Here is a 14,160-nt window from a genome sequence, read left to right on the forward strand (position 1 = left end):
GATCAAATATCATCTCCTCCATGCTAACTTTCCTTACTCTCCTCTTATTAGATGAGCTAATTCCTCCTTATCATTTCTTAGTTTATGTGACAAGCCACTAACCAGTCGCCTTCAATAGACCAAATTCATGGGCAGAGACATTTCTTTCAGCCTTAGGTCAAGCATAGCAGGTGCTCAGTAAATATTTGCTTAATAAAGGTATGAATTACTACAGCTTTAAAACACTAAAATAAAATGTGAAAAGTAAATTTTCTTAGCAGACAATACAATGAAATCCCTAGCAATGCATATCACACCACTGTCCTTAGTATTTGCCTCCAAACAGAATAAAAACAATTATTCAGAGAAACAGCCTATAAAGCAGATGCTGGCTCAATCCTTCAACACGTTCTATATAGAGGTTACATTCTAGGTTTCATTTAGTTTGTGAAGCCCAGAAAGGGCACCCCCACCCCACCCTAGCAGTAAGCATTAATCACACTGAAAGTGCTAAATCCAGCAACCTCTAAGTGCACTTAAGTCCCACTCAAAGTTAAGGGAAATTATGTATATGCGAGAAGTAGAAGGGGAGGAGAAATAAGAAAGATGCCTTGCTATTTCATGAAAAAGTCAGGAAAAAGACCACAAAGGTTCAATTCCCGAGAAAACTGTCACCCATTTGCTGTCACTTTTTCATCTTCATAGGAATTTATTGGATTAGGAAAGACCTTTGCTACTCCACATTATCCCAAGCTCCCAGTTGCCTTTGCATTAGTTAATGTCTGCACTTCCTGGTTAATTGTTGCAGACTAGCAGCAGGCTGCACAGATGTCAGATGTCATGCTCTATCAGATGAAGAGGTTCCTGCCTCAGGCTGTTTATATATGACCTACCAGGATTTCCTGCTGCATGATGAAATAATTAGGGGGCCCTGGCATGCAAGGAATAATGTTGCAAGTAAGTTGTAGCAGCGTTATATTTGAAAACAAAATTGAAACATTTGGCTTATCTGTGTCAGAATCTTCCTTAGGTTTATTGTGAACATTCTATTCCTTATTTTTACAAAATTCACATTGGTGTTGGTTTTAATGTTCACTGGAGAATACAATGAGTTTAGCAAGGTTTTCTTTAATGCTTGTGCTGTGATTTGAGTCAAGAGTAAACAGGGTAGGGAGAGGTCATTTTTGTTTAATTTTCTAAATAAAGTTTGTCTTTTGCCTTTTATAACAAACCAATTCTACAGACTCGACGAAGTCTGTAGAAATACAGACTTTGTAATTGGTAAAAAATTAGTAATATTTTCTAAATCAATTAATCCCTAAGTCTTACTGAACTCTAACTTCTTTCTCACGCAGAAAATAAGTATGCATCCTGTTTATAATAAATGTTTTTATCCATAAGAGTATATTCAAAGACTATAAGCTCTTAGCCACATATGATTTGCAAGGTACCAGGGAATCATCCTATATATAAACGTGATTCAATATTAATAATAAAAAATCCAATAATTTCATATATTTTATCAACACAGCTAAATCGGCTGGACAATTCAGATCAAGTTATATTAGTAGGTTTTCCACTACCATGTTATGTATCCCTCTGCCTTAGTTCTTAATACCTGTTCACATTCTTTATTAAACCACTCACCTTCCATAATAAGACTGTAAACTTCCTGAAGGCTGTCATGCATTTTTTGTATCTCCCATTCCTAGTACAGTACTTAGCACACGTAATTACTCAATAAATTTTTGTTAAACTGAATTATATAATATGGAGTGAGGAAGGGAGAACAAGTGCTTAAGAAAAAAGTAATGATCAAGTTTGAGTTCCTTAATTCTCCTTACCTTTTTCTGTGTTTATATAATGCAATCTTTCTGTGTAGGTACAGTGTAATCTTTCTCCCCCTTAATCTTTCTACCCGCTAATTCCTCACTGTTGCAATTCTTCTAAAAAAGCTAATGATTCTCAAACCCCTCATCTGAATCATGGGCTTAGTATTATTTGTTTAGATATAATTCCTATCATAAATTACTAAAAAAAATTAAAATCCATCCATGTTTTGTTGCTTGAGAATCATACATACAAGAAAGAGAACAGGTAAATTCCTGAAGGAAACACAGTTTCAGAGCAGAAGCGAAGTTTCCTATTATAGTTGTAAGAAAGTTTTAAGAAAAGCAAGATACAAGATATTTAAGAACAGCAAATGGTTTTTTCCCAAGCATCAACCCTGATCCATTAATAATAGCTACCATGTAAAGAGACAGCTTCCAGGTTCTGTGAGAAAGTACAATAATTCATTAGTGGTGTCTGTCTTGGCCTTGGAAGAAGTAACAGTGTAAGTACCAACTACCTGCATCCCAGTAGTTCTTGCTAATGATCCAGAAGGCTGCAGGTATTTTAGAGGAAAACTGGAGAACAAAGAGACACTCAAGCAAACAAGGATCTCTGAAACACAGCGAAAGTTCATTTAGGCACTACACCCAGGTTTTGGCCTCCCACTACCTTAAGCTGCTTAATAAACATGTATTCACCACCTATAGGAGGCATACAAATAAATATAAAATTTTAATATTATGTGATTAATAACATTAAAGCCTACAAAGAATGTTAAAGGAATTCAAAGTGTAGTGACTAACCTTGGTGGTGATAAGAGTAAGGGATGCCAGGAAAGGTTTCCCAGAGAAAGAGATGGTCTGAACAAGGCTTTAAGTATAGTAGAAATTATCCAGATCAAAAAAATAAAAATAAAAATAAAAATAAAATAAATAAATAAAAGAAAGGCATTCTGGGCAGCATATACAACAGCATTCAAGGAAATATCCTTAGTTCAGTTGTGCTGTTTAATTTAAGTGCATGTGTGGGATTATTAGAGATAAAGTTAGAGAAGTGGAGAACAGCTGGACCTCAAAAAACTTTATGTGTCAACAGAGTGGAGAATTTTCAGCAGGTCAGTGGTTTTTATCCCTTTCTCACCCTGCATTGACTATACATTCTCTATCCCTTTTCCCTCAGTGTATAAACACATTGTGGTCTCTCCTTTACGGCAAAAATTTTCCTTTGATCCTAAAATCTCACTGATTTTATCTTTCCTTCTCTCCCAACCAAGTAGACAAGCTTCTGAAAATAATTATCTAATTTCAGTCTCTACTTCATATTTACCACTAAGCCTACTGCAATATGTTTTCTGTCCCATTGCTCCATCTGACTCCATGAGAAAGCACCCTCAGCAAAGACTCCAATTAACTCTGTTGTCTGTTCTAACAGGCCTGGGTCTTAAGTGGACCCTTAGTGACATCTGACATGACTGATAAGCACTTCTTTGATGCCTTCTTCCTTGGCTTCCAGGACATAGTCTCTCTTGCTTTTCCTCTTACCTCTCTAGCATCCCTGAGTCTTCATTGCAAGCTCTGCTTCCTCTGCAAAAATTTTAGATGCTAATATACCCCTCTTTATACATGCTACTCGTTAGTGAATTCCTTTCCATTCTTCAAGATCCAACCAAAATGCCACCGCCAAGGTAAAGCTTGCTCCTGAAGTACTTCATTTACAATTATCCCACCATATTGCACTTATGTGCATGTCAGCCTCTTCCTGTAAACGGTGAGCTCTTCAAAGGCAAAGGCCATGTATCATACAGTATCATTGTATCTACAGTCATGTGCTGACACTTGGTAAATATACTATCTTTCCTTATTGCAGAAAGGAAGGGAGGGTTAGTCAGTGGCACCCTTTGCATGAAATGTTCGGGTCTTAGAGCCCTAAAGGGTAGTAATCCCTCATGTTACAAAAAGAAACTGAGGCTCAGAATGGCAAGGTGATTGACCCAAAACCACAGAGCATACAAAGGGCAAGATTTTGAAATTCCAATTTCCTGCTATTTCATAGCTTGCTTTCTCCATTTTAAGTAAAAGATTCACACAAACTGTCAAAATCACGAAAGAATTTTAACTCAGCAGTTCTGAATTTACAAGTAACTGTATGATAGAGGGAACAAAAACAATTAGTTTGTGCAAATTTAGGTATCTTCTGTTTCTTAGGAGTGTGAAAGAGAAGAAGGATGCTAAAGATGAGAAATTTCTAGAAGAAACATTCCTGTGAGTTGCAGAAGCCTTGGTAAAATGTGTTTAATCCAGTCAGGAGATCCTCAGAAATGCAAATTACCCACTTGAAATAAGAAGGCACCTATTGTTCAGCCTTGATTGCCTCTGCAGGCCGACAGGCAAGGAAAAAAATATATATTTGAAGGAGAAAGGAGTCTAAACTGCACACATAGAAGAAAAATTAAAAATGAAGCCAAACTCCAACAGGGCTTCCATTTACCATCGAAGTGAGAAGAGATTATAGAGCAAAAACCATTTGTGATTCTCAATCCTTTTAACTTTGTGTTGATGTTTGGTGTCTCCTATTTTCTCGTAGATGTTGATAAATCTAAATATATATTACAGTAGTTCCCCTTATCCTAGGGAGATATGTTCCAAGACCCCTAGTGCATGTGTGGGGTAATTAGAGTGCATGTGTGGGGTAATTAGAGTGTATGTGTGGGGTAATTCAAGTAATTACCTCAGTGGACGCCTGAAACCACAGATAGTAAAAAACTCAATTGCTGTCAATCAGAACATGTTTCTGTTCATGTCTTCCACAAATTTAATGTTTTTTCCATCCTAAGCAGTTATCATGCACTACAGCCATACATTTTGCAGTTTCATGTACAACAGCTAAACCAGCATAAATTTATTTTTTCTTCTCCACAATTTCACAGATAAAAGATTCATTCTTACCACAGATCTTAGCAACCTCAGCATATAATTTTTGTCCTTACTTTTTTTTTCTTTTCGTACTGAGTCAAGAACTTCTACATTTTCACTTAAAGGAATCAAGTTACTGTTTCTCTTTGACATAAATGAACTGCCACCCACCACTACTCTTGTGCTTTGGGACCATTATTAAGTAAAATAGGGGTTACTTGAACACAAGCACTGTGATACTACAGCAGTTGATCTGATAACCAAGGAGGCTACTAAGTGACTAATAGGTGGGTAATGTCAGACAGCATGGAGACGCTGGACAAAGGGATGGCACAGGTCCTGGGCCGGATGGAGCAAGTTGGCACAAGATTTCATCATGCTACTCAGAATGTCACACAATTTAAAACTTGTGAATTATTTCTGGAATTTTCCATGTAATATTTTTAGATTGTGGTTGACCTTGGGAAACCAGATGTGGAAAGGGAATCCATGGATAAAGGGAGACTACTGCATTATATTTGTCCTGTAGAGCCCTACCTCCCCATCCATAAATGTATACAGGGAGAAAAGTTAGAGATGTCTCATTAATATGAAATACTTTATGCCAAGAGCATAGACTTATGACAATAGGAAAAATGATAGTTTTCACTCATTTAGACATGTTCTTCATTCAGATTTTTGTTTCTATCTTACTTCTGCAATTTCTATTCTTTTGCCTTGGAAGAAAATATGCTGATTTTTTTACTTTATTCCTAACTCAATCTATCTTTGCGAGAAAAGGCTTAGTGACCAAAAACATAACAAAACTTTCAAAGTCTGAGTTTAAAACATAGTGAATCCTTCAGAAGAAAATATACAAGGTGCCTTTTTTTTTCTAAAATAATTCTCATCTAACCTGTTTACCAGCTGAGAAATAAAGGCCTTATTTAAACTTGACATTTTTTTCATCTCTTTACCCTATCTCCTTTTCATCTTTATAAACAGAAGAAAATCTAGAATTACTATACTAACAAAGGATACAGCTGAACTACACACAGGTTAAAATATTCTAAATAAAGTAGAGAATAATAAATAATAGAATAGTCAAGGGAGTTAGCATAATAAACATGTGAAGAGTAACATGACATCCTACAATGCAAGATGCCTCCCATTTCCAAGTATTTTAAACTCCCCGAATGGAAAGAGAGCTTTAAAGGCATAAGCTAACATTCTATTTGCATCAAAACTAGAGAAATCATGTAGTCCACTTCTTAACTAATTCTAAAATCCTCATTAAAAATAATAATGATAGCAGTAGTAGTGGAGGTGGTCATGATAATAGTAGTATCAACAATTACCATTCATCATTCACTGCACATATTTGCAATGTGTCAATCACTATGCTAACTGCCATACACACATTATCTCATTTAAACCTCATAACAACCCGGTTAGATAATTATCTCCACTCTACAGATGAATATGCAGGTATATTTCTGGCTACTGGTGAGCTAGCTTCTGTCAGAACATTTTTAATGTTAAAAAATTTATTACCTCCTAAGGCAGCCCTTTCTATTTTAAAATGATTGTGTTCAAAAACTTTTATTCATATGGACCCCAAATTACCTTCATGAAACCCCCACTCGTTCACCTTAGTTCTATTTTTTAGAAGCAAAACATGTCCAGTATTTTTTCCGAGTGACAACCCTTCAGATCTTTGAAGATTGCCATCATGATATCATTTGTTATAACTAACCTGGTTCAGTATCACTGCAGCTAGATCTCTCACCAAAGCCAGGCCAACCAATTTACTCCTCATCTGAAAACTAAGTTTTGAGCCAAATTCTGAGAAAAAATTAGCTTCTAGACAGGAGAACTCCAGAGAATGCTATATCTCACCTCCTTTATCACAGCAAGTTACGCTAACACTGGCCTTTTTCTAGTTTGTGGTTTTTTTCCAGTTTATGGTTAACCAGTGATCTGGTTCCTATGACAAATCCCCTGCCTTAATTTTATTCTACTCTGAATCCTTCAGTGATTTCTAATAGGAAATATAAGTCATTAGGGCAATAATAGGAAATATAAGTCACAGGGCAAATAATTTCAGGTTTCACTCTTACACTCTTTAAATACTATCTTGTTGGTAATGCACATTGTTTTAAAAGAATTTGAACTGAAAATGCAAATAACCAACACGTATTAGTGATTGCTACAAGCCAGGCACTATTCTAAGCACTTTACTTATATTAACTCTTTTAATACTGACAATCCTATTAAGATTGGTACTGTTATTATCACCATTTTAATAATGAAGAAACTGAGGCATAGAAAGAAGCTGACCAACTTGCCCAAAGCAAGTCCTATGGAACCTGGAATAGAAATCCAGGAAATATGACTTAACTCTTCATCACAACATTATGCTTCCTTCCAGTAAATATTAAAGTCTTCTGGAATCTGAAAATTGTTTCCTATAGTTTGGCATGTTTCAGCAATTTCCAAAGAGCTTTCTAGATCAGCAATGTTTTTCTGGGTCATTCCACTCCTCTTTTGTGAATTAACACATCTTTCTTCTTATAAGAATGGCCACAATATGGGCTGGGAGCAAGGATACTTTGACTCAGGAATGAGGAATCAGAAATGCAGGTTGACCAACAAGACTCAGTAAGATCCAGATTTTTGTGGGAAGTGGAGGAAGAGGGATGCAACTACTTCAAGTGATATTGAAGATACAATTTCTAATATATACTAATGTGGCCACCACTGCCACATTCAGCTATGCTCTGAAATGAAGACCCATTGGTCAATTATGTCTATATTTGGTTCAACCTGTGTATCTTTTCAGGCCTATGTACTCTCAGTTATAGTCAAAAGACTGGGTCTATTTTGCAAACTCATTGTCCTGAATATGAAAACAGAAATAGCCAGAGTTTTGTTTGGAATGGAGCTCACACGAGTTCTATAGTCATCTTCCAAGCCAACAGTTAGAGACAGTATAGTTGTTTAACTAAAGACACTTAACCTTCTGGCCTTTTAAAATCTAAACTGCGAGGATACTAGATAAGAAAAAATCTGCCTTTCATAGTCAGCAGTTATGGAAATTAAAGAAAAGAAAAATGACTTTTTACAGGGACTTTTTGTTCATTGTAGGTTAAAAAAGGTAAAAAAATAAGGCTCATTTTTAAGATACCTCACTTTCTGCTCAAGTGCTATTTAGTGTCAAACTCTATTGTCCACACAATGTACATACATAATCTATCTGTTAGAACTCAAAAAAGAATCTTATCTATTTTGACCAACCTAATTATGACTGAATGAATGGTTCCATCATTTCAAGAGAAAATTAGAGTGAGCTATCCCACATACAGGCAGTTTTAACATAAACCATTCTCTCAACCTAACTAAGCAGTGGAGATACTTATTTTAGGATGAAATGAATCTTCCAGATCTTGGCTCTGTCTTTTTTTCTTGGCTCCCTTCTAACTATTTGTAGCCTCTTGTTGGTTACTTTATCTCCCTTTACATCTTTTCCTACACTCCCACTCAACCCCAACCTCTAAAATGCAAATCTTTTTTATATGTCAGCCTCCATTTGGCAAGCTGGATTACTGATTCAGGCATTTTTCTGCCGATTTAAAAAAATTGCTTATCGGTGATTTTTCTGTCCCTAAATCCCTATGCTATAATAGGGTAATATGAGGAAATGTTCATCTCTTACTATCTTTTTTAAAGTAAAACATGCCTATTTATCGCACAAGTATATACACACAGCCCAAGTCCCACAACCTTCTCAACTTTACAATGAGTAATAATTTCTTTTTTCAAGCAATACAAATATATCTTCACTTTGGGAAGACAAATGAAGAATTTATCCACATGTATTTCTGATGCAGGTGAAAAGACAACAAAATATACTAAGAATTTAAGAACTTTCTCCATCCTTGTCATGTGACCATTCTGAATAGTCCCAGAAAAAAATAGCATTTTCACTAAACACATGTGTGTTTCAGCTCTGGATAAATGTATTCTTATAATATTTTTCATTTGATATATCATCTTTCCAAATAGTTTCTCACAGTCTATTAGCACCTCTCTACAAATCTTAGCAGCCCACAGCCCACAAAATATTCCCAAGTATCACAGTAGTTGGTTTCATACCCAATGTATACAAGGTTTGTTCTTCAGCATTCCATCTCCTGAAAAACACAGAATAGTACAAATTTTCTGGCCTGTGGGGCAAGAACGAGGTTCACAAAAATTTGTCAAGATAAATTCACCAACTTCTACGGGAGAAAGCACACAACAGTGGAAAGTTTCAATATTCACCTTCTCAGCTTCTCTATTCCCTGGTGTACACAACCTTCTTCGGAAATGGAGCCTGCTCTATTCAGAAGAGAAATTCTCTTTCATCTATCATTTCACTTTCTGTGGTTTCAGTTACCTGCAGTCAACTGCCATCCAAAAATCTTACAGTATTTTGAGAGAGAGAGAGAGAGAAAAAAGGAGCTCTCATTCACATAACTTTTGTTACAGCATATTATTATAATTATTCTATTTTATTATTAGGTACTGTTGTTAATCTCTTACTGTGCCTAATTTCTAAATGAAACCTTATCAGCAGTATGTGCAAGAAAAAAATCATAGTATACATACAGTTCAGTGTTATTGATGGTTTCAGGGAGTCTTGGAACATATCCGGAGCAGGTAAGGGGAGACTAATCTAACCTGGAAACAATTTTTGTCTCTTTTTCAAAGAAAAAGGTGCTAGAGATACTAACTGAAAAAACATCTGCCTTGGCTGCATAATAAGCTTCTTGAGACAATGCAGGGCTTCTGCCTATAGCTGTGCAGGTTGTGTTCTGCACATAAGTACTAAGCCAAGGGAGCAAGTGTGGCTAAAATCTGGGCTTTTACATAGTTGGACAAAACCCATATCCTCAGGATGTGACTGCTGAATGGAGGTGCCTTTACCAATTTGTGCAAAGGCACTAAGGGGCTAGTGGTGACCCTGTAGATAAGGACCATATCAGCTTTATGTTATGTTCCCAGCATTTTGAACAACCCATGACACATAAGAGCCACAAAGTAAGCATTTGAGAGGTGAGGAGAGAGAAAGGAAATAAATAATTCTCCACAAGTAGTATCAATAAATGCAAAACTCAAGCATAGAATCTGAGAGAAGTGCTCCTTTCTTTGGCTGTAGAACGTGTTAAACCTGCAAAGTCAGAGAAAAAAGAAAAATGAGCATTATATGTTGTTACTGTTTTTATTCATTTATTTTTAAAAATCATGACAAACATAAATTAAACTACAACCTAACTTTTAATCATCCTGACCCCCTAACAATCTAGCCAAATGTTTTTGATGCCAGGAGTATATCAGAATTTTATTAAAAATAGAGAAAATTTTGATGGGCAAAATATTATATAAACTTGCAATGCATTTCATCAAGGTACAACTGTGTACTTTCTACCTGTAACCCAATATTAAAAGAAGTAGCATGATTTTTAAGTTAAGAGGGAAACAAAACTTCTGTAAGCCTATACTCAACTGTATTAGTTAACCTGTGGCTGCTATAACAAATTATCACAAACTTGATGGCTTAAAACAACAGAAATTTATTCTCTTAGAGTTCTGGAGGTCAGAAGTCAAACATCAAGGTGTCAGAGGACCACACTCTCTCCAGAAGCTGTTGAAAGAATCCATTCCTTGCCTCCTCCAGCTTCTGGTGGCCGTTGGCCTTCCTCGACTTGTGGCCATATCTCTATCTGCTCTGCCTTTACATTGTCTTGTCTTCAGTGTATCTTCTCTTCCACATGTCTAATTTCCCTCTGTCTCACCCTTATAATAATATGTGATTACATTTAGGGCCCACCAAACAATTCTGGATAAATTCCTTCTCTCAAGATCTTGAATGTAATTGCATCTTTGGCTCTATTATGTAATATTCCCAGGCTCTTGGGATTAGGAAGTAAATATATCTTCAGAGGTGCCCTTTTTTGCCTGCTACACCCACATATTATATCTTACTGTTATTATATTATCTGAATAAATATTTATATTATTCTCAGTTTTCATGGTTCTGTAAATAGATCACAATACTTTTAGGAACTCTCTTGAAACAGGAAAGATTCCTTACTTAAGACACCAGAATTTTTTTATTCTAAATCTAAGTCCAAATTCAATGACAACTCTTAAGGAACATGTTTCACCTTTATATAGTGAACCTCCTATAAACATTCTGAACTAATTTTGTGCAATTCTGAAATATTTTCTTTAGATACCATAAACTGCATTGTTGCATAATTGTAGTTGAACTGATAGTGCCAAATTACTAGACAAATAAAATATTTGACAAGTCAGCCCTTTCTCCTTTGTCAAATTTGGCTTATATCTCAGAAAAATATAATAAGCTGAAGCAATTGGTACTTGGCAAATTACCAAAATTATGTGCCTAAATTAGAATTTCATCAAATAATGGTGATGTTAACATCAGCTTACTATATTGACAACTATAGTGTAATGCTTTTAAATGTTTAGAATAAATTTCAATGAGAGATTATGGATAAAAAGAAGTGCTAGCTGTCCACACAGATTTAAAGTGTGCTAATAATATCATAGCTATATCTTTATGCCCAGGGAAGTTATTGTTTTTTGTTGTTTTCAGTGTACCCAGAATTGAATAAGCTCCTGAAGACTGATTTAGGCTAGCTAAACTCATCGGAGTTCTGATTCATGAAGCAACATGTTCATTTACAATGAGGAATATGGTTTTCTTCAGTGATCATGGGAATAGGTCTGTCATTATTCAGGGAATCCCCTTCTTCAGATCAAAATGCTCAGAGGGCTAATTTATTTATCAGAAAGTAGCATTGTTAGCAAGGAATCTAAGCAAATTGAGTTTGAAATAGTAAATTTATATGAGCCATGCACAACCTCACACACATATTAAGTTTACACACATGGTTAATATCATCTAAAATCTGATGATTCTTACTTGCCTTACATTTAGAAAGTAGTCTTACTTCCAAGTTTTAGGGACTCCTCACTTTGCTCCAATGTATGGTCTATAACATGATTAGTTGGGTTGCAATCAAATAACTGAATTGGGGTTTTCTAATGCCAGTATTTTGGCAGCTTTAATAATATATCTTGAGTGACTGGAGCAAGTGAGTAGATACTACTTAGAATTGACATGATAGCTAAGATCACCCCAGCTAATTACAATAAATAGCTTTAATGTAAAGTAAATCCTTTACCTTTGACAATGATTCTGTCAATTACTGCAAGCTTAATAATTTTTTTAAAAAAGACTGAATCTATACTTCAAACAAACAGGTTTAGTCAATCTCAGAAAGTGTATAAATGATGCAGTAAGGAGTCCTCATCCTGAACCAGATCTAAATCCAATGATTACAAAATGAAAAAAAAAAAAGGAAGTATTTTAGTTTCTTTTCTCTGTTTATTCAAAAAAAATTACAAAATTCTATTGTTGACTATTATAAGAATAAGCAGGCTATCTTTATCATGTGGTATTTTCTCAGTTCACACAATTATTCTTGCTTCTTTTCCCTGGATGTAATATGCTTTTCCTTTACATGGTTTTAAAAATGCCTTTAGGGCATTAGGGTGGTGCTAGTTCAATAAAAGGCAGTCATTGTCTAATGATATAGGACTGGTTCACTAACTGCAAAATATTTTGAAATACTGGCATTAACTTTAAAAAATACAAAGTATTATTTTCCAGTGGTAATCATAACTTTGAAACGCTAAGAAAGGAACAAATCCAGCGTCTAGCAAAAAGACATGCATGCTGAGTTGAACCATACTCATTCGCACATTCACTCATTCATTCAACGAATATTTATAGGGTGATGGGCATTTTGCCAGGTACTAAGAATACAATGCTGAGAAAAAAAATACATAGCCCCTGCCTTCATGGAGTTTACAGTCTAGTAGTAAATTCAAATTCCATCAGATCAACGTTCTGATCAATGTTCCTAGTCATGTTCTGAGAATGCTTTTGACTCAGGATTTTTGCTCTTTAGTTCAGCTAAGTCCAGGTTCTTTTCTTACGACCAGGAAAAAATTAGACACGTAGATGCATGGAAGGATGAGGAGGGCAGAATTTATTAAACGAAAGGAAAGCTCTCAGCAAACAGAGGGTTCCTGCATGCAGACTTCCACCTCACAAATTAAATACCAGGTCCACCACACCTGAGCTGAAGAGGCCAGACTCCTCCCTTGCATAAGGCAAGAAATCCTGCTGGCTCCACCCCAGTCCCCCAGTGTGTAAGTGGGCATGCCCAGGCAAGCCATAGGTAGTATCAGAAAAGGCAACCTTCTATTGGTTAAAAGGCATTATTCAGAAAGAATCAATCAGGAAAGGCTGGGCAAACAGGGGCAGAAGTTCTCCCTCTGGTTTTCAGGTTTCATCCTGGACCAGCAATCGGGTCTTTCAGCCTTCAGGCTGTTTTAGGCTTGAAGGTGAGGTTTCACTGGGGGGCATGGAGGGAGGGTGGGGGCATTCCCTATCTGCCTAGGCCTTTTTCTGTCTCCTGCCTATATCAGTTTTACGTTAGGACAATGAGGCAAATTGAAGTCGTAGACAGTAACAGTGACAGTACTGTCTACTTCTTGTAGACAGTAACAGTGAATACTGTGGATAGCCTAGATCTTGGTATACATGATATAAAGAAGACAAAATGAAGGTAGATATTTGAAGGATTGTTAGGTAGAAGCAGGAGCAGATTATTTGTTACTCTAAAGGCAGAGGTAGAAGCAGGAGTAGATTATTTGTTACTCTAAAGGCAGAAAGACATGGATTACAAAATGTTACATTTTGACTTAAAATTTTTCAAAACTGTAAAAAACTAGAATTACTCAACATCAGAGATATCCAAGAACAAAATAAGTATCAATCACAAATACTACAGAACAAATTACTGTATTGCATGGAAGACTATCTTGCTGATTGCCTCTGTTTATAATTTTAATATGCTAGGATCCCATGAATCTGTTTAGTTTATTTTTTTGTTTTGTTTTGTTTTTTAATAAATCAGCAAAAGAAAACAGTTACTAAGAAAAATAACCTTTTTGGTAATATCTGCAGTTTCCAGACAGTTTATTTAGGTTATAAACCCCCTCTCATTTATCAGAAAGTATCTTAACTCTACTTCACTTTGTGTAGGTTCATACAATGTGCATTAACTTAGTCTTAACATTTTTAATAGTTTCAAATTGCTTTTCAGGTTGTGTTTTATGCATAAATTAACCCTGAACACAAAATTTTCACTCAAGGGTAGATAACTTTTCTTAGCATACCATTACATGAACAAACTAAAGTCCAATTTAATCTATTTTCTTCATTTAAAATTGACCTATTCTTCACCATCTATGATTTTTTAGTAATAAATATATTTCTGAAAATTCTGAAAAGAATGTATAAACCTCATTCTCC

The sequence above is a fragment of the Symphalangus syndactylus genome, chromosome 12, assembly GCF_028878055.3.
Source record: "Symphalangus syndactylus isolate Jambi chromosome 12, NHGRI_mSymSyn1-v2.1_pri, whole genome shotgun sequence".
NCBI classification, from domain to species: domain Eukaryota; kingdom Metazoa; phylum Chordata; class Mammalia; order Primates; family Hylobatidae; genus Symphalangus; species Symphalangus syndactylus.